The following is a 27,619-nucleotide window of genomic DNA, read 5'->3' as shown; positions in this document are numbered from 1 at the left end:
AATTTATATTGTATATGCATAGTATTTGTGAAACTGAATTTGTTCTGGCTTTGTATATAAATATATTTATGGCTTGTTGGCAGTTTTTCATTGTTGAGACTGGTATTCGGCTTACTTATCACAGCCTCCTTTCTCCCAATCTCTGGACATTTCTCCACGAAAAAACAAGAAAATTCTATAGCTGTGTGGTAGCTACAAAATTGGGATTCCTCAGCCTTTCAGCTAACGGGTTTAGGGATCTCTTAGTTTATCTTGATGTTTTCATTACCTTTTAGTGTGACTGATATATTCCTATATGTCTTTATTCCATGTTCCAAGCATTAAAAACACAACTTTTTTCCATTACATAGATTTAGATCATGGAATACAGTAGCAACTGTGCTTATATATTGACTTCGAATCTTTCCTCCATACTTTCCAAATTGTCTAATCTTGTGCTGACTCTGTTTTCTCATCTTCAAATGGGATCAATACAATAAAGAACTAGCATTTATTGATTATAACATTTGTGAAGATTTACGTCTAATGCTGTATGGTCGTAAACGTACTGACCCTCACAGCAGCTTAAGGAGGAGGCTTAGTTACCATCTTTATATGGCTGAACTAGAGTAAGGCACATGGAGGTGAAGCAGGTCCTCCAATGTTTGCTGAAACTGCAGGAAGCATTAAAACACTGGGCATGAAACAAGCAACAGAATCCTCGGCAAACACCAAGGGAAAGCCTTTTCTCCAAATTCTGGAAGATTTCTCATTCAGCCAATTTGTGCATCTTCAGTAATGGATGAAAAAAGGGCAACTGTTGGGGCTGATCTGCAGTGACTGTGTATTGAAATGTTAGTTGTTTGCGCCCCTATGATCTGCACTGTCCTATGAGCAAATTCTTATGCTTCCAAAATGACATTGTATGAACCTTGCCTCCCAAATTATCCCTGATTGGTTAATAAAGGTGACTACAGACTGGACTGGGCAGAAAATCCAAGGTTTATAGGCTTGTGGGGTAGCAGAAGGACCAGGAAGAGGAGAAAGGAAGGAGGAAGGGAGGAGCAGGTAACTATGGATTAAGGTAACCAGGAGCACATAGCCAAGAGCAGTGTACTCTGAGAACTGGCCTGATGAAGCAGCCCAAGTGGGCCATGTGCAAGTATTTATGGGGATTTGGGAAGGGAAGTAGACAAGGTGGCTTAGAAGGTTAATATCTGACCAGATCCACAGTTTTAGGGCTTTTTGATAAATCTAACAAGTTTCTTTGTTGTTTATTTCTACATTCTCAGATTAGGGAATAACTGCTCCCATATTAATAATCAGCACTAATTAATATTAATAGGATAATTAATTACCTTTAGATGTACCTTAATAATTATAAGAATCAATATTAAATATTAATGATTCCACTACAGGCAGAATGTTTCCTGATTTTCAGAATCTTACCTGATAGTTTAGGGTCCATGTTCTGAAAATTAAACATGGCTAACATTTTTGTTTTATAAGCAATGGCAAAGAGATATTTCTAGCTCAGCAATCTCGCTAAGGGTTCAGGGGAAAGGCATGACAATTTAAAGGTGAGAACACACCGTCACCCTAACTATGGGTTTATTTTCTGTATTTCTCTTCCTATTTGTATTGCCTTGTTGTTGGCAATTGATTTTGGTTAGAAATAGCTAAGGTCAAGATCATGTTTTACTACTCCCCAGGGGACAGTAAAGACAAATGACCATGATACAAGGATTACAAACTTTTGACAAGAAAAATAAACAGCTTCTATATATGCAATGTTCTTTGATTCACAATATATAATTGGCTAAAATAATGTGATATATTTTCTATAGGTGTCTGTATTTATTTGGAAAGTGTTAAAGATTGATGTTAATCTTTCAAATTGTCTAATCAAATTGCACAAGTCACCCCCTTTGCTTCTCCCTTTAGAGATGTAAAATAGGAAATATAATATTAGAAAATGACTTTAAAAATTTTTTAATTTTATTAATTTTTTCAGATTACAACTCAATTGTTATCCCATCACTTGTATAGAAAACGATTTTTAAAGCAATGATCAGAAAACATGCTGGCAATGAGAACATTGAGGATGATTGCATTTTTCCAATGCTAAGGAAAAAGATCTTGGTACATGGCATACGTTCACATCAGTCTTGCTGTGCTTGGGATGAAGGCTGCAATTGTACCTCAAAACAAAAATAAACAACCCCCCCACTATATATCTATACCGATTTCAAGTGTCTGGCTATAAAGATCTGAAGTCTCCCCCAATTTAAAATTTTCCCATTGTGTAGTAGGAATAGAAACTGTCAAATGAGCAATTACGTGCCCAATCACCATTACAGTGTCAAGATCGGTCCCAAAGCAGTCATGGGTTCAGTACACACATCAAATCTCTAAACCAACCATTGCTTTAGTAGCTGAGTAGTTGCACAAAAACTCATGCCGAAATGGAACTGAACTGGTCCCAATTGTGTCCTTTGCTACTGTCTGTTAAGAGCCATCTTTCGCCTCACTGGTAGCTTCTCAGCATGCTATTGGTAGATGCTCACGGTCTCAATAATAGGCAACATACTGATGGAGGATCTGAGTGAGAATAAATTAAGTAACACTGCTTTTCACTACAAAATATAAAGATGAAACTACATGCCTTTGAGCTTTAATAATACCTCCCCATACTTAATAAATATGTTAAATATCTGTCGCTGACATAATATTTCACAATTTTACTCAATATAAATGCATTTATGTTGTATGGGATTTAATTAATTTGTTAGTAAAACATGTTGTCAAAATATACACAAGTCGCTAAGTGTTTGGCCTTTGAAGGCAGACTACCTCACTTTGCAGGATAGCTTTGTTACTGTAACACATGACATTGAAAAAGAAAAATGGTGTACCTTTCCTGTGATGTTGCTGCCCTCTTGTAGAGGAGGATGGTCATGAAGATTGGTTCAGCAGACACAGAGTACGTCATTAAGCATCTCCACAGCATACATGGAGCTTGCTATTTCCATTGCTTAATTGTCATAAATTACCATTGAGGTTAAAGTTTTTCATTTAGCCATTTCCATTTTTCTGTACCCACCCTTGATTATTTATATTAGTGTGTTTCTCTTTGTTACATCATGAATTATGACAGTCTGACACACTGTTTTAGGTGTTAGGAAGGACAGAAAACTCCAGCATGTGCCTTTCCTTTGCAAGTTTTAACACAAAAAGAAATGTAAACACCCAAATTACTTATTATGTACAGTGTGTCTTAGTAGTGCTTTCATATTTGTGCTTTTCATACATTGACAAGGGACAGACTGGTTAACATTGGAATCATTCCAGGAGCTTTTCGTAGGAGATAGCAACTGTGATTAAAGTGACTAACAAGCATGAGATGGAAGGTTAGAGGTAGTGAAGAGGGTCATTCCACTGAGACCAAACAACAGGGGAAGGTCACAGTGTGAAGATGGGATGCTCTTTTTTTTTTTTTTTGTGGTAACGTAAATTTACCAAGTTTATTAATCATCATATATACATATATGTGCAATACAAGTGTATATATATATGAACATATAGCCAGTGCTTTCTAATTTTTTTACTTAATGTAACTTTTCATAGGTCTTTAAATACTTAAAATTATACTTAACTTATACTAGTTGAATACTTAATATAACAGTATAAATTTTCAATCAAAAATTAAAATATTTTTCTGAATATTTAAAATATATGTCTTAATAAATGTCTTTACCACTTAAAACAAAATGTAAGTTGCGAGCTCATAAGTACTTGAAGAATATCTTTGGGTAAAGATTCATGTATGATTATCACTCTACCCCTCAGCAATAATGAAGCAATTATATCATGAATTGCTGAAACTAAAATTTCAAACTGTAAAAATAAAGATACAGAAAACTAGTGAAAATTATTTTGTTTTCAGTCAGTAGATTCCTATATAAGAAATATACCACTTGTGTCAGATTGTTCATTTGCTTCTTGCTTCATTTAATGTTCTCTTTAGTGACTAATGAGGATAGCAATGGTATGAGCTGAATAATATTAAGGTAAGCTATAATCTATTTTTATTGCTTGTGCAGTTGCACAGACAACTGTTACTTGGTATGATTCATATACGGTGTTAAAACTGGCCCACAGCACAGCATTCCCATGTTTGTCTCCTGGAGCTCTGATGAGCTTGTTGATTAGTCCCACAATTAATTCACAGAAAGCTTTAGAAAGGCAAAGGAATGGCTCTGATTTCCCCAGAGCATATTTGTGGAAAGCCTGGGATGCTCTTTTAAATATTTTATTTTTTAACCTTTTATAGGTATGTGATACTTTTCTACAAAACAAAGCAAGCAATATGTGCATTTTTATTCTTAGTTTTAAAGTAATTGTGACATATAAATTGTACTTGAAAAAAACACTACTTCAGCATTGCATTGTTGGTACAATGAATGATTCATCTAATGTTGCAATTTACATAGAACACAATCTACTTTACTGGACTTAGAAATATCTAGGCTTCTGATAATGTAGATACAAACACACATATAGGCATGCCTAATTATATTTGTATACTTTGATGCAGTTTATACAGTATTTAGTAGGATCTTTGAATATCTTCTTGTGAATCTATCCCTAAGGTCTTTTGGTATACGCTCATACATTTGAATGTACATGCATAGGAAGGCCAAAAGAAAACCTGTAGTGTCGCCTCATGAACACAATTCAGCTCCTTTGAGGTTGCATGTCTTAGCTTAGCGGGTCATCAATTAGGATATAGAGGGGCTAGTAAGCATGTCCTAGGAATTCTGTGTTTGAATCCTCAAACCCAAAGTTATAAGTATGTGTCACAATGCTGGAATATTTTTTCAATCAATCAATCAATCCATCCATCCATCAATCAATCAGGTCACTCTTCATCCTGCTCTTAGCCCCATTCCTCCTGACCTCCCAGACCCACCCTCCCTCCATCTCCGCCCTCCCCTCTCCCCTGTTCCTTAGAAAAGGGGAGCTCCCCTTCCCATCCAGCCCAGCTCATCAGCTCAGAAATGAGAGCATCCCCTTCCCTTGTGGCCTGGCAAGGCAGTCCCACCAGGGGGAAGTAATCTAAAAGCTGGCAATAGATTCCATGTCACAGACAGCCCTGGTTCCTTACTAGAGGACCCACAGGAAGCCTGAGGTGCCAATTGGCTACATCTGTGTAGGGGGCCTAGGTCGGTTGGTGCCTCAGTCCCAGCAACCCCATATGAAGATGAGAATTGATCTTTCCATGTCTGTAAAGAATTGTGTGGGAATTTTGATAGGGGTTGCATTGAATCTGTAGATTGCTTTTGATACGATGGCTATTTTTACTATGTTGATCCTCCTGATCCATGAGCATGGGAGATCTTTCTATCTTTGGATATATTTTTCAACTTCTCTTTAGGTGGATGCTTGAGATGAAACTCAGGCACCTGTGCTTTCAAAGCAAGCATAGAACAGACTTGAATTTTATGTGATGATCTTGAATGCTGAAATTAAGCTATTCTTTTATTATTTCTATTCACTTACATAGAGATTTATACCACAAATTTTGTTCCCTTTGAACACTGTCTAGAACCCTCAGGATGATTTTGATAAAATGGGCTTCCTTGTTATGTTCTGTATCACTAGAGTGGGGTGTGTTAGTATTAACACAAGAGCTATAACATGATTGTGCATTGGTGTAACACATTTCAAAATTCTTGTGTTTTGAATTTCCAAGCCTCTTCAAAGTATGAATTCATGGTTTTATTAAAACTGGGAAATAATTTTTCATCAAATAAAAAATTTCACATCCTCTCTCTTCTTTCTTCAGAGTCTGTAATCACACATATACGTGCATTTGCAAGTTGTCCCGTATTTCACTGTGTTCTTCTGTGTTTTTGTAGCTTTTGTTTTGCCATCTCCACATTCACTGATTCTTGCAATGTCTGACCTTTCAGGCACTATCACAAAGTATGTTTAATTCCACACATTTTATTTTACTTGATTCACTAATTGCAATGGTGGGGATTGAAATCAAGAGACTTCTGAAGGTTAAGCAAACACTAAGGCACATTTCAGCCTAGTATTTTATAATAGAAATGTGTTCTTGTGTGAAAACATATGATTTTTATGTGGTATATTTTGACCATATTTTCCCTCATCTAACTTCTCTCATGCCCCTTTTACCTCCTTATCTATCAAACTTTATGTTATTTTTGTCTCTGTTTCTCAAAAGAAGAAACTTATGACAACCAAAATACAACAACAACAACAACAAGCCCACAAAATCAAATTAGGCTTTTTGAAATTGAACCGTGAGGCTTTGCTCTTCCTCTTCCCAGCCAGCACCGAGCGATGGGAATCTCTCGGGGCAACGGGCACAAGCACCACAAGACTGGGGTAAGAGAAAGCCCTACCACCAGAAGCAAAAGTATGAACCAGGACGGCCTGCTGCGTATGCTAAGGTTGGCACCTAGCCCACGTACGGTGCAAGTTCGGGGAGGCAATAAGAAGTGCGGTGCTCTGGGATTGGATGTTGGGACCTTTTCCTGGGGCTTCGAGTGTTGTACTCCCAAAACAAGGATCATTGATGTTGCTACGATGCGCCCAATAACGAGCTTGTCCGTTCCAAGACCCTGGTGAAAAACTGCACATTGCTTATTGACAGTGGGGAGCCCCACTGTGCACTGCCCCTCGGCTGCAAGCAAGAAAGGGGCCAAGCTGACTCCTGAGGAGGAAGATATTTTAAACAAACAAAGAAACAAACAAAAAGATCAAAGAAAACTCAGAAGAAATACGAGGAGAGGAGAAAGAACGCCAACGCCAGCAATCTCCTGGAGGAGCATTTTCAGCAGGGCAAGCTTCTTGTCTGTATTGCCTCAAGACCCGGCCAGTGTGGCAGGGCAGATGGCTGTGTGCTGGAGGGCAAGGAGCTGGAGTTTTATCTGAAGAAGATAAACCATTCATAGCTCATGTAACAAAGTTGTTTATTGTTCTATAAAAAATCAAAACAGACAAACAAAAATCAATATGAAAAAAATACCCACAAACCAAAACAAAAAGTCCACACAAATCCCTTTGAGTCTATTTTGTGTTGACCAACTTTTCCTGAACGTGAGGCCTCCCTGGAGTGTGGTTGCTGTGACCAGTGACATCCATGCGAAAACTGATTTTCCCTTTACCAGCAAGCATCTATTGCAAATGGCTTCTTGGTTAGGGGTGGGGCTTTGTGTCCACTTCTCCTCAGTGTTGGGCTTTTGTCTGGCTTGAACCTGCCCAGGTATGGTAGACACTGTCAGAGTTTCTGAGTTTAAATATAGGTGTCAGTCCTGTTGTATATGGAGCCTGGCTTTTATGCTCCTTCTTCGGTATCCATCCTTGAGCTTTGTAGGGAGGGATTTGATGAAGAAATCCTATCTAGGACTGTGTGCCTTGAAGTCTCTAACTCTTGACTCATTTCCCAGTTGTGGGTCTCCATGCTGACTACCAGCTACTATAAGCGAAAGCTTTTCCTATGAGCATTGACCAATTCACTGATCTAGGTGTGTGTAACAGCTTGCCTAATACGTCAGCTGTAGGTCCCTGGTAGAGAGATCTTCTGCAGGTTGGCAGAACACAAAGGACTGGAGGTGTTCTGATTTTTTTATTTAAATGTCTTTCTAGCATTTTCTTAATATCATCCATGCTTTCCCTAACTTCATAAGCATAAGGACTGCACTATCAAGAGTCATTTCAGTGTCTTTAACTATGCATTATATCAACCTGTTATAGAGATTAGGGTCTCTCTCTCTATATATATATATTCGTTCTTTCTTGATTAATTTCTTTCTACTTTGTTGTATTCCTGGCAACTTTTGACTGGGTGTTCAGTGTAGTGAGTGTTTATCATTCCTTAGCGCTGCGTATGCTCCTGATTCATAAAAGTGGTTGACATTGTTCTTGCCATGATCAGTTGACTTGGAAATGGTTTCCTGCTCACTGCCTCTCATTTCAAAACTTAGGCAGGATCAGTGTTGTATCTGCTCCCTTAGGGCTGATTTTGCCAGACTATTAAGACACAACTTCTGATCTGCCTACGTAAGATACTGGCTAAATTCTGAGGTTTCCCAAAATTTGGGCTGGTAGAAATGGAACTATTGCGAGCCTCCTCTCAGCTCTGGTTATTTCCTCTAATGCTTTAGGATAATCGTTTTCCAGACTTCAGGTAATTTAATTACATGCAGGGGCTGTTGACTACTTAGCTGGAGTTCTCCAGGAGAAAGCGGTCTGAATCTCTGTGACTCTCCTTACGTAGCACTACGGCTACATTTTGCATCCTCTCTTGACGTCCCATCTTCTCAACTCTGGTATACCAACGAACTCTAACTAAATTTCATTTTTTTTTTCGTTTGTTTGCTTGTTTGTTTCTATCTTTATTTAGCAAACCATGAAAAGCATCCTACTGGCCTTATTAAAAAAGAAGTCTTGCTATTATTGTTTATTTCATTTCCTGCCCTCTCTTAGATTTCTTCTGGTTTTAGATGGGGGGGGGGGGGGGAAATCTGGATATCTTCAGGTTCGTCTTGGCTACTAGTAAAATTCTATTTTGCTTTTGTTTTCAAAATGATCTTGAACTCTTTATATGAAGATATATGCAACACAATGTCATTTGAAATATAAACATTCATTTACTCTTAGAAAAGAGGCCATGAATTTGAAAGACAGAAATGAGTGGCAGGGTCTGTGCGAGTGGAACAACAAAACAGCTCTAGAACTCATGGAATGTGGCCCACTGGGTAGCAAAGCCACGATGGGTGTCTCAGTGAGGCATTACCCCCAGAACTAAATGTCCTGAGGACTTCATGCTGTTATGCAGTAGATCTCTGCTTGGTTACTTTTGCGGCCTTTATAATCTCCTTAATATGTGAATTGTGTGAGGACTATAAAGGGACTTCCAGCCCCTCACTGGGCAGTGTCATTGGCATACGCAATAACAATGCTTGATCTCTCACAGGCATTGCTGCTGGAGCAGATTAATGATTCAACCACCATCTCTGAAAACAACTTGCACATGAAGATTGTTAACAATGATCATTACCCTTAGAAAGAATGTGGAAAAATAGATTGTTCAACAAGGTTAGGTAAAGATGTTTTTGCCAGTGGCTCTAACGTAGATAATCTTAGGGAATGGCTCTGATGTAGAAAGTCTTAGGGAAAAATAGATTGTTTAGCAAAGTAAGGTAAAGATGTTTTTGCTGTTGGCCCCGATGCAGGAAATCTTAGGGGACAATTGAAGTTAAGAGAAAGTACACTCTTATTAGTAAAGCTAGAGACTTTTTGAGGTTGGCAAAGCAAGAACAATGGCCCATAGCAGCATTGGCTGATGTGACTCTTTCAAGCTGGGCTGGAGACTGAGCTGACAATTGATTTCCTTATTCTATTTTTCTGCCTTCAGCTTCCTCATATGATTTAATAAATCATATTAATGAGTAGATGAGCAGCTTTAGGATGTGAGGTAGAAATGGCTGATTATTTTTATATGGGAGTTTAGATTTGTGAATCTTTTAAGATCTTTATAAGATTACTTCTTAAGATAATTGATTCCTTCTTTGTAACTGCAAACAGCAGCCTGTCAGTAAAGAAAAGCTGGCTGAGAAATTCCCTTGCTTGCTTACACTCTGTTAATATGTAACAAGTTGCTTATGTGCAAATGTATGTGGATTCTTAGAAATAACTTGTTATTCATGTTTGTTCCTTGCCCATAACACGTAAGACATTAGATCATGTGAAGGCATTGGGGAACATGCTTTTCTTACATATATCCATTGTAATCATTTATTTATAGAGAGATAAAATGTAAACATGTTGTGATTTTTGTACTGCTTGAAAGATTTCGTTGGGGTGTATAAACTGTGTGAAGATGGATAAGGAGAAGAAGAAGGAAAGGGATAAGAAAATGGATAAGAATAAGGATGAAAATAAGAAGATAATAATAAAAAGAAGAACAAGCAGCTGTTAAAACCTACTTGCTGGAGACTGTCTTACATTGAGGTCTAGTGTAAGTGTGTGTGTGTGTGTGTGTGTGTGTGTGTGTGTGTGTGTGTGTGTGTGTGTGTGTGTGTAAGGTTCGTTCTTTCTTTCCCTTTCTTTGCCACCATCAGTGGAAGCTATTGCCAGAAACTATCAGTTCCGGCCGAGAAGGTTGCCCTCAGAGAAAGTCTACGGGGCCACCAGCCAGCCACTGGATTCACGCCCCATCTCAGTTTTCCCCAGTTGATGTCGAAGTTGGACTTTGACTAATGAGAGATATAAATGAGAGACAAAGGAGGGCTTGGAGGAAGGAAAGAGGAGAAGAAGATTACGTAATTTTCCCCTAAACAAGCAAACAAACACAAAAATTCTCATTTGCCTTTTCTCATTCTCGGTCATTGTTCAACATGATGGCATTTAGTTTCCACCTATTTGTGAAAACTTGTTATTGACTCCTAGTTTCATTTTATTGTGGCTAAAAAAAGACAGTGTGTATGGTTTTAACCTTCTAATATTTGCTAAGGCACTTTGACATAATGACTACTCAGTAGAATGTGCAGTTTAGGACAGTCTGTGTTCTTGTGATGTTTGGTGAAATGTCTGTAAACAGCAACACTGTTGTCTTGTTGCATCAAAATATAGATTGTGAATGTTGTAAATTTAGATGAAGTGTATTCAAGCATATATAACAAAGAATTAAATAGAGGAAATGCCAAAATAAATGTTTTGAACGTATAAAATATTATCATCTCCTCGAAGCTCCATTGGGCGTCTCTGACAGACAAAATGGTGTAGCCGATCGAGAGCAGGAAAGGTTTTCAGGAGGCCCTGGTTGCTGCCGGCAACAATGTTGTAGTTGTGGACTTTTCTGCCACGTGGTGTGGCCCTTGTAAAATGATCAAGCCCTTCTTTGATTCCCTCTCTGAAAAATATTCCAGTGTGGTGTTCCTTGAAGTAGACGTGCATGGTTGCCAGAATGTTGCTGTGGACTGTGAAGGCAAATGCATGCCAACCTTCCAGTTTTATAAAGGCGCTAAGAAGGAAAAGGTTGAGGCTACTATTACTGAGTGGGCCTAATCAGGCTCTGAAAAGCTTAACCAGCCAGCAGCTGTTTAAATCCTGTAACTTTATTAATTGTTGACCTTAAGGCCTTGGCTGTTGGTGTTCTGTTCAGGAAGTTGTCTCCGGTGCCAATGTGTTCCAGGCCCTTCCCCACTTTTTCTTCTAACTGATTTAGTGCCTCTGGTTTTATGTTGAGGTCTTTAGTCCACATGGACTTGAGTTTTGTGCATGGTAACAAACATGGGTCCAATTGCATTTTTCTACATGTAGACATCCAGTTAAACCAGCACCATTTGTTAAATATGCTATCCTTTTCCATTGAATAGATTTGGCTTCTTTGTCAAAAATCAAGTGACCATATGTGTGTGGATTCATATCTGGGTCTTCAATTTGATTCCATTGATCAACCAGCCTTTGCTGTGCCAGTACCATGCTGTTTTAATTACTGTGGCTCTATAGTACAGCTTGAGATCGGGTATGGAGATTCCTCCGGAGAATCTTTTATCACATAGGATTGTTTTAGCTATTCTGTTTTTTTTTTCCCATATGAAGTTGAGAATTGATTTTTCAATGTCTTTAAAATATTTTGTAGGTATTTTGATAAAGGATTGCATTGAATCTATAAATTGCTTTTGGTAAGATGGCCACTTTTACTATGTTAATTCTCCCAATCCACAAACAAGGGAGATCCTGCTATCTTTTGATGTCATGTACAATCTCTTTCTTCAGAGATTTAAAGTTTATTTTTTCAAAAAAAAATCCTTCACTTGCTTGGTTAATGGGACCTCATGAGGCTGAGAAGCTACTGTAAGGCAGGAGACACTGTCAACAGAACAAAGCAATAGCCTACAGACTGGGAAAAGATCTTCACCAACCCTACATCTGACAAAGGTCTAATACCCAAAATATATAACGAACTCAAGAAATTAAACACCACCAAAGCAAATAATCCAATTGAGAATTCTCAACAGAGGAATATCAAATGGCTGCGAAACACCTAAAGAAATGCTGAATTTCTTTAATCATCAGAGAATGCAAATAAAAAATGACTCTGAGATTCCATCTTACACCTTTTAGAATGGCTAAGATAAAAAAATCCAAGTGACACCACATGCTGGTGAGGATGTGGAGAAAGAGGAACACTCCTTCATTGCTGGTGGGAATGCAAACTTGTACAACCACTTTGGAAATTTCTCTGGCACTTTCTCAGAAAACTGGGAATAGGACTTCCTCAAGACCGAGCTATTCCACTCCTTGGAATATACCCAGAAGATGCTCCAGCACACAAAAAGAACATTTGCTCAACCATGTTTATAGCAGCCTTATTCATAATAGCCAGAACCTGGAAACAGCCTAAATGTCCCTCAGTAGAAGAATGGATAAAGAAACTGTGGTACATTTACACTATGGAATACTACTCAGCTATTAAAAAAAAAAACAAGAAAATCACAAACATTGTGGACAAATGGATTGGACTAGAAATGATCATAATGAGTGAGTTAACCCAGAAGCAGAAAGACTCACATGGTATATACTCACTTATAATTGGGCACTAGCCCAAAAGGCATGTCCCATGAAAGTCTTCACTTACCAGGAGATTGGGATAGATGTGAGGACATCATCTTATATATGCATCCAGTAGATTCTAAAGGCTTCCTGGTGTTGGCTGGCATTTACTTTCCAACATCTACTGCTGTTCCTCTCCAAGAACCAATCATGCCCTTTACATTTTAATTATGTTTATTTATTGTGTGTATGTGTATGAGCATGCATGTACCAAGTTGATCTTGTAAAGGTCAGAGGACAATTTGCAGGAACATTTTCTCTCCTTCCACTATGTGGGTCCAGTAGATTGAATGCAGGTTATCCGGCCTGGAAGCAGGTGATTTAACCAACTGAGACATCTTGTGGGTTTCATCATGTCTTTTTATAACAAGTATTGTTTCCCATAAATGTTTACATTCAATATAATTCAAATTCTAAATGGAGCCCCATGCTTACCATTTGTCCATTAGAATAACTATTTTTCCATATTTCTCCTGCAGAAATATTACTCTCCTGAACTGCACATGACAAGCTGTAATTATTTTTCATGGTTGCTTAAACTCACCTCAAGGCTCCTGTTTCTTCTCTAAAACACGTGGGTTAATAATTAAGTCTTTATAACTGCCTGCATAATAAAATGATCATGTTTTAATAATCTTTCCACATACTCTATTTATATGTATTTATCTTAGAAGACCTAATAAATGCTAGTAAAACCGGAGGTCACAATTAAATTTTTACCCCTCATTCTTTCAACCTCAATACACCGATACCCTCTCCCTCTTATGTGAGGCTACAGTTATAGACAGGAAGATGAAAATGCAAGGGCGTTACAACTTTGAGGGGCAACTTCAAAATAACAGCAGCAACCGAGTAATGGAGTTTTATCCAAGGTAAAGAGTGATTGCAGAAGGATTTGGAAAAGTGTTCAAGCCAAGTTAATACCCAGGTAAGTTTCTGCAGTTCAGATGCAGGGCGTTGTAGGAAGAAAGTCTTCCAGCACAGAGAGGACCAAGTGCATCTCGTGCCCCTTCTCCAGGTGTCTACTGGGTTATCCCTAGACAGTTGGTTTATTGCTTATGGCACCTAACTCCCAGTCCCACATCCACGGAAATGCTGGTGTTGGCTTTTATCCCCCGGGAGACATTTTTTTTTCTCATTCTTCATGGCCATTTCCTCTTCTCCGTTTCATCACAAATCAACCCTCTCTCTCTCCCTCCCTCCCTCCCTCTCTCTCTCTCTCTCTCTCTCTCTCTCTCTCTCTCTCTCTCTCTCTCTCTCTCTCTCTCTCTTTTAATTTTTAATTTTAGTTTTTTACATATACATTTGTATTATTGCACATATATACAATAAACTACCTACAGAAAGAACCATGACACAATCGGGAATTATATAAATGTTACATTCTCAGTGTTTTGGCTATTTGTATTTCGCAGCCTTGAAGAAAACATCTTTCCTATCTTGGTGAGTCTAAAATTCTGAATGTAAATCAATATCTATGATATCTCATCATTATTGACTTAAAACATCAATCTAGACCTAAAAACATCTTAACCTGTAAACAACTAACTTAATTGTAAAACCAAACTACCTGGTCTTCAACCCCATCAGGGACTTGAGAATGATTGTCAAGGCATCTTTGCTGTTCACTGATATCACCTTAGTAGTAAAGATTTAAGCATAAACTGTCCAATTCCTGGGGTCTTTGATGGCTCGCTTTATTTTTACTAATTATCATTTCTGCTTCAGAAGTTTGTCCCTCGGATACATTCTCTTAGAGAAGCCATTTAGTTCCCCATGAATGTAAGAATCTTAGATGGTTTGTAGGACATCAAAGCAAAAGTGCTCAGGCATCTCTGTTACAATTTATAAAACAGCTTCCTTAAGTCAAGGAGGAAGCAGGAAGCCAATGAAAAGGCTTAAGTAGGGAGGACACCAGGGACTAAAGAGACGATGGGTTTGTGAGACAAAGGTCAATTAAAAGGAAGAGGGGTCGAAAAGGCCACATGAAAATCTGCCACATGGCAACCAGGTAAGCAAATCTCTTAAACATGAATCACATGCTTCTAAAGATGTATTTTAAATTAAGTGAATCGTCTATGTGTAAACATGTTTTACCTGCATGTGAACGCGTGCACCATGTGCTTGCCAGGTGACATGGAGACTGGGAGATGGTATCAGGAACCCTGGAGTTACAGATGGTTGTCCTACACCATATGGATGCTGGGAAGCAAATCCCAGCCCTCAGGGAGGTCATCAAATAACCTTAACCTCTGAGCCCTCGTTCCAGTACCCGTCAACCATGTATTTATTGAAAGAAAAAATAAATTGATGGGAGATACCCCTCAAGGCTAGTGAAAGCTGCTCCCAGAATCACTGGGTTATTACACAGACACAGCTTCTTCTGAGAGAAAAACAGTGAAGCAACTCTGGAGAGAGGAGCCGGTCAGGATGGAGAAAAGCACAAGTTTGGAGCTTTTGTCTTGGTTCCCCAATATTGATTCCTTTTAGACTTCAGCTGAAACCCTGCTCTTTGCTCTCCGCGGCATGATTGTTTCGCTACAGTTCCTCCTCTTATGTAGCGGCATGTTCATTTCTCCACAATTTCTCCTCCTATGTAAAGCAGAAGCTCCTTTATGCAAGGTGGGAGCTCTGGACCCTGGGTTGCTGTCTCTTATCTGAGTCGTGCTGGAAACTGTAGGACCCTCCACGCTCCGTGGTTTAGGCTCTGTTTGTCCACCAGAGGTTGTAACGTCCTCTGAGTCTGCATCTCCTGCGCTGACACAGATGCCTGCCCAGAGAGCAGACTGCTGTCAGTCCCTGCCCACCTTCTTCTTCTGATCTCTACATTAGCCTTAGGTTCTTATAGCTTCCGTAATTCTACACAAGTCCATGTGACTGCAAGGAAGTGAAGTAAATAAATCTTCTGATTTCTTGTAGAGAGGAGCCTAGGAAATTCTCCACAAATACTTTTATAGCATGATGTAAAAAATCCAAAGATAAATTAGCAACTATTATTTTATTATAACCAAATACAGGTTTGCATCTTGTAATTTTGAGATCACAAGGCACCATTAATGATTTTGTGCAAACGTGAGTGAGTTAGCTGCAAGTCCTTTTTATGTAATACAATTCCCAGTATATTCTTATATGACCCAAACATCTGCCGGGATCATTACAACATCAAATGAGAAGTTAGTAAAACATATTTAAGACACAATGTACAGAAACAATGCATTGCCTTTTAATAAATCCTTAGTCATTTATAGTGAACCAAGAATTATAAATAAGAGGACACTATTCTGTGCAGTGCACTAACAAGTTACTTCTTTGTTGGAGAGTCCTATGACAATTATTTTAAAGATTTCATAGTCAGGAGGAATTTTTCGATTTCCATTACTATTAAAGCACAGTTTGGCTTTGTTATAGTCTTTTGAGAATTTCATATTCATCAACCTGTAATTTGTGAGAACTACTTTAATATTCCCCATATAAATGAAAGAAATTTGTAATCCCAATTTCTTAGGCAAGTATATTTTTTAAATGTAGCACCATGATATAGAAATCTGGTTTTCAAAAGTACTCAATGTAAAATAATCACACTTCCCATTACGCCACACTTAAATTTAAGATAAATTTGCTGATGATGAGTCTTCCCTCCTGCTGCTCCCTCACACCAGTCTTACAACTATTTGAAACCCACAGGCTTGTAGGAAATTGTCCTGACTAGTATTTAGATACATGAGAAACTCTAAACAAATCATCTTATATCCTGTCATTTAAATAAATATGCTATTAGCATTGTTGTTTAATGGAGTCTAGACAAAATGATTCTGTTTGTTTTAAGAAAAAACAGCTTTTTAGAGAGCTGGAATGAGGTGATTGCTTTCAGCTGTTTGTGCTATAATCCAAAACCAGATAGCTGCGTACTCCCTTAGGGAAAAATCACTCCACAGCAATTCATTTTACACCAAAATGATTAACTGAACTTAATTGGCCATAGCATTTAATAAAAAATGAGGATCCTTTGGGTAAAGCACTTTTTATGTGTTTGCAATGGCAGAGTATAAATTGTTATGATTGGTGTGTGTGTGTGTGTGTGTGTGTGTGTGTGTGTGTGTGTGTGCGTGTGTGTTCAGGAACAGCTTTATAAGGCTCTGGAACATGATCTTGGTATACTTTTTGTCAAGTTGTTGACTATTACCAAAATAAAGTTAATTTGTTACACCCTCTTTGAAGGGTCAATTTCTCCTGACCCACAGCTTATCAATCCCCTAGAAACTGAATTAAGGTGGCGTTTTCCTCTCAGCATCTCACACAAACGTCTTTATGCACGTGTAGCTCAAGCTCTCATCCCCTATGTTACACGGGTCTGTTCCTTTTTTTATTAATTTTTTAAACCTGGAAAAGTGAGGTGTCATTATAGACTGAAATAGGATTTGCTTCTGCTCTTTCTGAACAGTTTGCTCACCAATTAAAATGTAACATTTTGCCCAAGGAATATAATGTTTATCTTTTTGACATAAGTACATTTACTGTTGTATTGTAAGAAGAGTCAATTCATGTATCATTTGTACAATGTTATATTTTAGTTTAATAATACCACTGAAATCTCTCTGAATTTCAGAAAACACCCCAAAGAAACTATGAACTGTGATATAAAGATTAAAAAGGCAAAATTATAGTCTCTTTCCCCCCAATGAAAGAGATAATACAGACACATGAGAAGGGATGCAAAAATCTGCCTGTTTCTCATTTTTATTGTTCTTTAAATTAAATTTAAAGTAGAGCAGAAAGGTTTGTTCTGACTCTGTGTGATAAATTTAATCATTCATAAGATTCTGAGATGCCTTTTCTGAGAGCATTGGCATACATATTTGCAAAATTCTTGCCTTAAAGCAAGAGATAAAGGCTTCTCAGAGGAAATGTATTTCTGTTGTAGATAAAAAACATAATCAAATAATCTGTTTTAAAGTTAATGTGAGACACAGGGTCTCTGCTTCTTTGTATTCAAAGTAAATCAGAGTACACTGAAACTGTCGAGTCCTACATTTGGAAGCCTCCTCTTTAGTCTTGAATTCATTGTAGTTTTGTGTGTGTGTGTGTGTGTGTGTGTGTGTGTGTGTGTGTGTGTGTGTAAAATCTGAAATATTAGTTTTGAAGAGAAATACACAACAAAAGAATCTATCCTTCCCAGTTTATGCTGAAATACAACATGATGTACTGAGTTCAAATGGTACTTGTTTTGTTTTGGTCACTATAACAAATACCATTGGTTTCTGTCATTAAGAAAAAATAATTTATTTCATGATTTGGGAGGCATAGGCCCAGGAATCATGGGGGTTGACTATAACACCTTTTCTCCCGATTGTGTTACATTGTTGTAGGTGTCAACATGGCAGAAAGATGCCTGAGTCATTAACTATAATAATATAATGTTATATATTATAGTCAGCAATTATAATTGTAATATAGTATGATATTGACTCAGAGCAATGCTGATGCCACCACACTCTCTGGCTTCTCATCTCATCGTGGCCAAGGTGCAGTGGAGGCAGCAGGGGATGACATGATGACATCAGATTGCTAGGCAACCTGGAAAGAGGCCATTGGATTGGATCCTGAGCTAACAACATACATGTATCAATCTTAGTTCTGTTTTCCTAGAGAACCAAGAATGATACAATCAACACTTAGTATTTTATAACTGTGACTGTTACAAAAAGCATTGTGTACAATTAACTATATGTTTCCCAGAACTACATCTCACGAGTTCTTACTGAGTGAGCCAAGGAGACAAGGAATACTTTCCTTATAACATATGATGCTCCTTGTGACATTAGTATTCACTGGTAGGTTTAAAGACCTAATCTTATATTATTTTTTCTAAATTGTCATGAAATAATTTACATGTTAAATTAAACTTCAGACTTGATCTGTATTTTGAGTGAATAAAAGCTTAGATCCAAAACTTGGATTAAAAATGACTTGGATTATGCTGAAAACTGAAGTGGAAATGTTTGAAATGAATACAATCCTCTCATTTTATGTCTTAATATTACACAACTTACTTACATGAATACTAATAAAAAGCATGATTACTCTTCAAGTACTATGAATCAAAAGGTTTGGCTATGTAGTCATTACATTATACATCTCACATTCTAGTAGAACTTGGCTATTGCTGTATTAGATTTGTATTTGTTTGTATTTGTGTTATCTATCTATCTATCTATATGTATATATAATCTTCAAAACAAATATTTTTACTTTTTACACACTTCCAACTTTAATATGAATATAAAACTAACAGCTTTTTGAAACCCAATAAGTTGAATAAGCTTGGAATATGAAATAGCAGAGACTTAAGTCTGTATCATCTTACTGTAATTCATAGTTGAGAATATAATGAACATGACACATCCTTTCAATGCTCACCACGTCTACATGGTGCTCCTCATAATACATCATACATATATACATATATAGATATATCTACAGTTCTCTTAGAAAAGAAGATGTGTGTATATAGGGCATGTATGTTCACGTGTGTATGCATATGCATGTGTAGATCAACTAGTTGGGGGAGCTCTTGTCAATAGCTCATACACACACACACACACACACACACACACACACACACACACACACGTCGCCAGACTTGATGACCAATGAGCTTAAAGATCCTACCTGCATCTCCACTGCACTGGCATCAGACACGTTAGCACGTTGGATCTCAGTGACTGGCAGTGGAGGATTCTTCTGTAGTTCTACGGTGGAGCTTCCATTAGCTGTGCTCTTAGCAATCCTGCAGTTCTGCTCACACCACCCCTTCTGCCTTTTTGAAATGTTTATTAAGCTACCAGGGCACCAGCCACATTTGATGCATGACATACACTAACTGACAATAAAGAAACGCAATGCTGTAGTCACAGTTCTTTTGATTTTGGCATGATGAAGAAGCTTCTTTGAGTAAAGTAAAAAATAGTGGCCCAAAGCACATGAAACAGGATGTGGAGGTTTTTGAAAGCTTAATGAGATATTTACATATTTTAAATTCTAATATAGTTTTCTAGCCTTGCTCTCTAATTAACTGAATACAATATGCAATGTTTATATAATAGGAAACTATGCAAAAACTATTTTTGTGGATGCATATTAAAGAGAATAAAATTAATGAAAGTCATTTTTATAATATGAATTCCTACAATGCATTTTAATATATTTTTATGTTTATGATTTCATTTACAAATGGTGATCTAATTTGCAATGACTGGAAAAGACATTTAAAGATATAAGTCAGATATTCAATCAGAGAAAACATATTCACATTTTGCATTCATATATTTGCATGAATAATGTATGCTCTATAGAACAGTTGTTCTCAACATTCCAAATGCTGTGACCCCTTAGTACGGCTCCTCATATTGTGATGTCCCCATCCATCAAATTATTTTTGTTTCTACATTATAACTGCAATTTTTCTACTATTATGCAACACAGTGTAAATGTTTGTGATTTCTTTTTTCTTTTGTTTGTTTGTTTTTTTAAAATATTTTATTAATTTATTCATATCACATCTAAATTGTTATCCCATCCCTTGTATCCTCCCATTCCTCCCTCCCTCCTGCTTTCCCCTACTCTCCTCCCCTATGACTGTGACTGGGTGTTTTCTGATGGTCTTAGGTGATCCCTATGGAAGAGCTATTTGACCACAAAGGGTTGCAAGCCACAGGTTGAGAGCTGCTGTTCTCAGAAAACATAATTGTTAGCATGGACAAATATATTTCATATACAAAAAATTTAGAGGGGCTCCTGTAAAGTCAAACAACCTATAAAACAAGCCATTAAGTTTTGTCAATATTATGGTTACCCATGATTCTGTTTATTTTAATCTACACAATCAGAGATAAGACATTGCTGTGGTCATTGAATTAGAATGACAATTTTTGCTTTGGGAGTTTGACCAAATGTGGTATCTCTCCCAGGTCAAATTAAGAAGACTTGCCAATGGTTGCTATCAAAGGCACATCTCCATTAATCACTTTCCTGTCTGAACAGAATATGGTTGTCTCTCTGGGTTAATATTCACACAGAATCTTGCTCTTATTGGCAGTCTTTTGCCAGTTTCCCTCAGTTTTGATTTGGAGCTGTGCATCTCGCAGAAATGACAAGCTTTTTGACATTTTTGTTTAACTCTGGTTTTCTAGGAAATGTACCAATTCCTTTCTCCTGATCAAATCTTTCTTTCTTCTTCAGGGGCAATGAATGAACATGACTACCACTTAGAATAGCGTTATATGTCAGGTGTCTCCATACATACGTCACACTTTCATGTTGCGTGTTCATCAGCACATTTCTTACTCTGGAAGAAATTTCTTATCACTTTGTGGTATTGATCAAACACATCACACACACACACACACACACACACACACACACACACACAAAAAGAGAGAGAGAGAGACAGACAGACACACAGACAGATACACAGAGACAGAGACAGACAGACACACACACACACACGAAGAGAGAGAGAGAGAGACAGACAGACACACAGAGACAGACAGACAGACAGGCACACACACACACACACACACACACACACACACACACACACACAGAGAGAGAGAGAGAGAGAGAGAGAGAGAGAGAGAGAGAGAGAGAGAGAGAGAGAGAGAGTCTACATTTAAAACTGTAAGTGGAGAACACAGGACCATTTTTTCTTCTTTCTTTTGTCTTTGAAACAAAAAATAATTTCAGAGCTCTCCAATCTAATTTTAATTACTTCCTTCATTCTTAGCACAGCTGGGCAGTTGCTATTAGTAATATGTGATAAAAAAGATTTGCAATGTTTGAAGGTCTCTTATGTTTTGTTCCTCCAGTGAGTGTACAAAATAATCACGTTGAGTATTAATTCTCCATGGCCTTTTAAAAAATAGACTTTTAACCAATTAAAAAGAGTTGAATGGGTTGACATCGTTAAGCTTCTAGTAAATATTATACATTATTTCATTCTTTGATCAGCAGTCTCCCTACCACATCTGGTGTAATATGCTACTGTCAAAAGCTGAAAAGGACTTGATATAGAAAGCTGATTTTTTAAAAATCTAAATGTGAAAAGTAAAAAGAAAGGAATGTAGAAGCCATAACTTTAATATCCACTACTCCTCAAGACCATTATCTCGGATAGTGATAAGTAGGACGAGACTTAAGTTCTCCTAGCTTGTTCTCAATTCTTCCAATGTAACATCGTAAACCATGCTCATTAAAGATGCTCCTGATCCTGGTCTAGCGAGGGATTATGAAGAAAGGAAAGAAGGGCTGAGGTTGCCCCTTTCCCTGGTCCTCTCACTCTGTGATCTCGGTGGTGAGAGTGCAGTCAGTGTTTCACATCAGCGTGACTAGTCCTTTTTCTGCTGACTTCTTTCTTTTTTGGCCCTTCTTCCTAGGCCTCTTCCTCTCTTCCCTGTACAGAATAGCCCATCAATTTTGACTTGTCCAATTCCTCAGAAAGCAATGATTTTTTTTCTTATGTTTGCCCAGGAGCTACTCATTGAAGTGGATTCAAATCAATATTAGATCAACTGCATCACAGTGCTTCACAAAGAAAATTTTAGAAAAAGCAAGACATAGGTTATTTTTATTGTCAGCTGATGGTAAACAGCTGTAAACTTTTCCTGGATAAATATTTAAAGTGATGCATTCAAAACAAAATGATACCTAGAATATTATTTTATAGTAAATCTAGTTATATGAGTAACATTAATTCCATTGCCTTTGTTAATTAAAATACACAGCTGCACTGATGCTTTTCACTTTGTTCTTTTCAGAGCCACACAGGGGTGCATCTCCTGGGTGTCATTCTAATGTCCTTTTCTTTTATTTAAGCCACACAGGCAATTATAGCTGCTGGAAATACAAAGTGCTGTTTATTTTTAACACAAAGAATCCCTGGTCCTTTATGGTTTCCTCAACTCAATAATCTATATCAAGCTCCTCTTACCTCTGGATCATGGAGGTTTTAGCTCATTTTATATTTCCTGCTGGGCTGTAGTCTGCATTACAGAGGCTATTCCTAGCAGGGCGTGTGGCACACGCCTTTAGTCCTAGCACTCAGGAGGCAGAGACAGGCAGGTTGCTGTGAATTCGAGGCCAGCTTGGTCTACAAAGCGAGTTCAGGACAAGCAGGGCTACACAGAGAGACCCTGTCTCAAAAACCAAACCAACCAACCAAACAAACAAAAACCAGAGTCTAGTCCTTTGGCTGTGGTTATCTAGAGACGTACATTTCCTAGTACTACAAAACACAGGCCTAACTAGTGGCCTCGACTTTGCCCTTTTAAGTTCAGCATTGACTGAGATTTTTCACAAAAGTGGAACAGAGTGTGAAAGTAAGGGTGAGTGTGCTGAACTGTCTGTTTCCCATAATCTCCACAATATTAGGTATGAATTTTCAGTTTTTTTCTCTTGTCAGTTTCATGACTGACACACACACACACACACACACACACACACACACACACACACGGAGAAAAATCATAATAAAAAATCTTTAAAAATACTGCCATGTCAGTGAGTTAAACAAATCACAAAGGGATGTACAAACATTCTCTGTTAATAATCATTTACCCTGAAGCTTTGTTTAGGCACTCTTTAAGAGTTTTTCTCTTTAGGCAGAATTTCTCCCTCATGTCTTAGCAGGGCTGTTAATTGAGTTTTGCATCTGATTAATGATACAAATTGGATCAATGGCAAAGGCCCTGAACAATTTTTTACACTTCCACAGTCTATTGCTGAGAGACAGCTGATATGTTTCTGTGAAACTGAGAAACCATCCATTCTCCTCAACAGTACACAGGAAGTAGCGTCTGGACCAGTTGTCCCAGGACCGCATTAGAGAGGCTCCCCATCTCTGTGGGTTCTTCCTGTTTTCTGAGGTGAGGAGAATCACAAAGGATCTCACTGCACTTTGCACTGTACAAAGTCATCCGCATTCTCAGGTAAAAGCTAGAGCTGAGCTCGCAGGCTGTGGTTTCCAGCCAGAGTCTGGACTTGAACAATCCCATGCAGCTATTTTTAATTCTGAATCCGTCACAGCTCTGGGAGCGCAGTGACAGTGATAAGGAGGCCCGGGGCTCCAGAGATTCAGGCTTTTGCGTGGGGCTAAGAAGCACCTATCTCTTTGAAAGTGTCAGAGAAAAATGTGCTGAGCTCTTCATTATCCACAACAGAGTTGCGGCGTAGACGTGGCCAGCAGATGCTGCTAATGTGTAAAAAGTCTACACATGTGCTCCAGCACTGAATCCTATATGAAAGGAACTGTACCTTAGAAGAACAAGTGTTTTGGATTGAACAAGTGATTGGGAGAAAAAAAAAAAAAGACAACACAGACTAAGTGTTAAACCAAACTGAAATTAACAGCAAATTAGCGGTTAAGTTTATGATCTGTGAAAGGATTTGATCTTTCTCTTTTACTTTTCATTTGCTCATATATAAAAGTAGAAGAAATACTGTTTTCTTGCCCATTTATGTGATTGTTATGAGAGTAAAAGGGAAAGCATGTAAACAGTGTGCTGAGTAACTGTGGGTGTGCATTACTCACTAAGCCAGTCAAGACATATTGATAAATCCTACACTATTTTCCAGAAACACACACACACACACACACACACACACACACACACACACACACACACACACAGGCAGGCACATACACACACACACACAGAGGCAGGCACATACACACACACACACACATACACACACACACAGAGACAGACAGAGAGACAGAGACAAACAGACAGACAGACAGACAGAGAGACAGAGACGGATAAAAACAGAGACAGAAACAAAGAGGGAGAGACAGAGACAGGGAGGAGAGACAGAGACAGGGAGGAGAGAGAGAGAGAGAGAGAGAGAGAGAGAGAGAGAGAGAGAGAGAGAGAGAGAGAGAGAGATAGAAAGAGAGGAGAGAAATTTACATACATAATCTTATAGGACAAATGTGAAGAAATGTATATTATTTTAACAATCTGAAGCTAGAATCCCTCCCCTAAAAGGTAAAGACAGCTGAGTGACGGAAGTGAACACAGGAAACACAGTCACTTGAGTGCAGGACATGAAGTGTAAGGGTCAGATTGACTTAAGCAAAGTTATTACCTTGTAAGTTCTTTGAGATTTTTTTTGTTGTTTTTTTTTTAAGCTAAATATCGAATAGTATAAGAGGAAGTATTGGTGACATAATTCAGAACATTTTATTTAAAAGTCTTTCTTTTGGAGAAAAGAAAAACTGGTTGTGGCATGGGCCGGTTCTTGTGAAATTGCTCTGTTCAGGCAGATGCTATGCCTTCAGTATCCTAAGTCGCAGTTTGTTGACACCGAAGAGTTTTTCATGATGCTGTGCACCTGCTCAGTTTTCCCAATAGCCACCTAAGACCTCTCATTCACCCCACCGCACTCAGGAAGTCCTGCCCTCTTCCAGCTGAAAATTTATATCAGGAGTCTTCAATTTGAGTTAATGATTCCAGGTTCCTTCTTTACTATTTTACACTGATTTTTAGATGGAAGGATGCTCATGGATCAGTAGGTATAACATAGTAACAATGGACATCTTACTAAAAGCAATCTACAGATCCAATGCAATTACCATTAAAATGCAATTCTTTACATATCTTGAAAGAACAATTTTCATGGAAAAGCAAGCAAGCAAGCAAGCAAACAAACAAACAAACAAAAGCTAAGACAATCCTATACAATAAAATATTTTCTGGAGGTATCTCCATCCCTGATCTCAAACTGTACTATAGAGCAACACTAATAAAAACTTCATGGTTCTGGCATAGAAATAGTCTGGTTGATCAAAGGAAACTAATCAAAGACCTGGAAATAAGCCCACACACTTATGGACAACTGCTTTTTGACAAATAGACCAAAATCATACAATGGAAAAAAGTGCTCGTCTAACTGGATGGCTACATGTAGAAAATGCACGTAGATCCATATTTATCACCTTGAACAAAACTAAATGGTTTAAATATCTCAACATAGAACGAGATACACTAAATCTGTTAGAAAAAAAGTGGGGAAGAGCCTTGAGCTCATTGGCCCAGGAGACAACTTCCTGAAAAGAACACCAACAGCTCAGGCTCTAAGATCAACAATTAATAAATGAGACCTCATGAGGCTGAGAAGCTTCTGCACGGCAAAAGACACTGTCAATAGAACAAAACGACAGCCTACATACTGGGAAAAGATCTTCATCAACCCTACATCTGACTCCAAACTATATAAAGAACTCAAGAAATGAAACACCACCAAACCAAATAATCCAATAAAAAATGAGGTACAGATTGAACAGAATTCTCAACAGAAGAATATCAAATGGCTGAGAAACACTTAAAGAAATGCTGAACATCCATGGTTATTAGGGAAATGCAACTCAAAATGACACTGAGATTCCATCTTATACTTACAGAATGGCTGAGATTTAAAAAAACACCTCAGGTGATAGCACATGCTGGCGAGGATGTGGAGAAAAAAGAGGAACGCTCCTCCATTACTTGTGGGAGTAAAAACTTGGACAACCACTTTGGAAATCAATCTGGTGCTTTCTCCAGAAATTGGGAATGGTGCTACCTCAAGATCCAGCTATGCCACTCCTAGGAATGTACCCAAAAGATGCTCCACCATACAGCCAGTACGTTTTCTCAACTATGTTCATAGCAGCTTTATTCATAATAGGCAGAATCTGGAAACGATGTAGATGTCCCTCAACCAAAGAATGGAAAAAGAAACTGTGGAACATTTACACAATGGAATGCTGCTCAGCTATTAAAAACAAGAAAATCTTGACATTTGTGGTCAAATGGATGGAACTAGAGACAATCATCCTGAGTGAGGTAACCCAGACCCAGAAAGACATGCATGGCATATACCCAATTATAAGCAGACATTAGCCACATAATACAGGATAATTACACTGCAACGGACAGACCTAAAGAAGCTAAAGAACAAGGAGGACTCTAGGGAGAATGCTTAATTTTCACTCAGAGGGGCAAATAGAAATGTTTGAATAGAAGGAGCAGGATGGGAGCCTACCATGCACGTCCTCTGAAAGACTCCACCCAGCAGGAAATAGAAGCAGGTGCTGAGACTCTCAGCCCAACTTTGGGGTTGGGCACAGGGAGCCTTATGTGAGAGTTGGGGCATAAAAGAACCTAGAGGGGACAGGAGCTCCAAAAGGAGACCAATGGAGAGAACAAATCCGGGCAGGGTCGGGGAGGGGTATTCTGCGGAGACTGATGCACCAACCAAGGATCATGCAAGGTGAGGGCCTAGACTCTGCTCAGATGTAGTAGATAGGCAGCTCAGTCTCCTTGTGGGTGCCATAATATGGGGAGTAGGGGCTGCTTTTTTCATAGTCTCTGGTGCCCACAAGCTGATCACTTCTCCCTGGTTGCAGGGGGGCAGCCTTGCCAGTCCACAGGGAAGAGGATACAGACAGTCCAGATGAGACTTGGTAGGTTGAGCTCTGATAGGGGAGGAGAGCTTTCGCTTTCTGGGGACTAGAGGATGGGGGAAGGGGGTTGGTGGGGGGACTGTGGGACTGGGAAGCGATGAAGGAAGGAGGGTGCTACAACTGGGATGCAAAATGAACAAATTAAAAAAATATTCCTCCTTATTTTAAGCATAAAATTAAAAATATTGTTCAGTTAGCCTGTCATAATTAGGGATTATATTGTGGTAAAAGCACAGTGACCAATAGCAACTTGAGAAGGAAAGGGTTTATTTTGCTTGGACTTCCACATCACAGTCCATCACTGAAGAAGTTTAGAGCAAGAACTCAAGATAGGAAACTTGAAGAAATAATTGAAGCAGGGTCCATAGATAGAGCAGTGGTGCTTTCTGGTTTGCTTAGCTTGCTTTCGTTAACCACCCAAGACCTGGGGTGGAACCACACATAATGGGCAGGGTTCTCTATAATCAATAGTCAATCAAGAAAATG

General features: G+C 38.4%; 1 protein-coding gene and 1 pseudogene across 2 annotated transcripts in view; one reads left to right on the top strand and one right to left on the bottom strand.

Annotated features, from left to right (window-relative positions):
* YIPF7 (Yip1 domain family member 7) overlaps positions 1–27,619 on the bottom strand; it is a 332,610-nt gene that overhangs the window by 271,853 nt on the left and 33,138 nt on the right. The window lies entirely within an intron of this gene.
* On the top strand, positions 6,352–6,965 carry LOC311606497 (small ribosomal subunit protein eS8-like; annotated as a pseudogene). The gene has a single exon. The product of its transcript is annotated as a small ribosomal subunit protein eS8-like (transcript).

The sequence above is a fragment of the Acomys minous genome, assembly GCF_964271855.1.
Source record: "Acomys minous genome assembly, chromosome: 10".
NCBI classification, from domain to species: domain Eukaryota; kingdom Metazoa; phylum Chordata; class Mammalia; order Rodentia; family Muridae; genus Acomys; species Acomys minous.
This window is presented reverse-complemented; position numbering and strand designations above follow the sequence as displayed.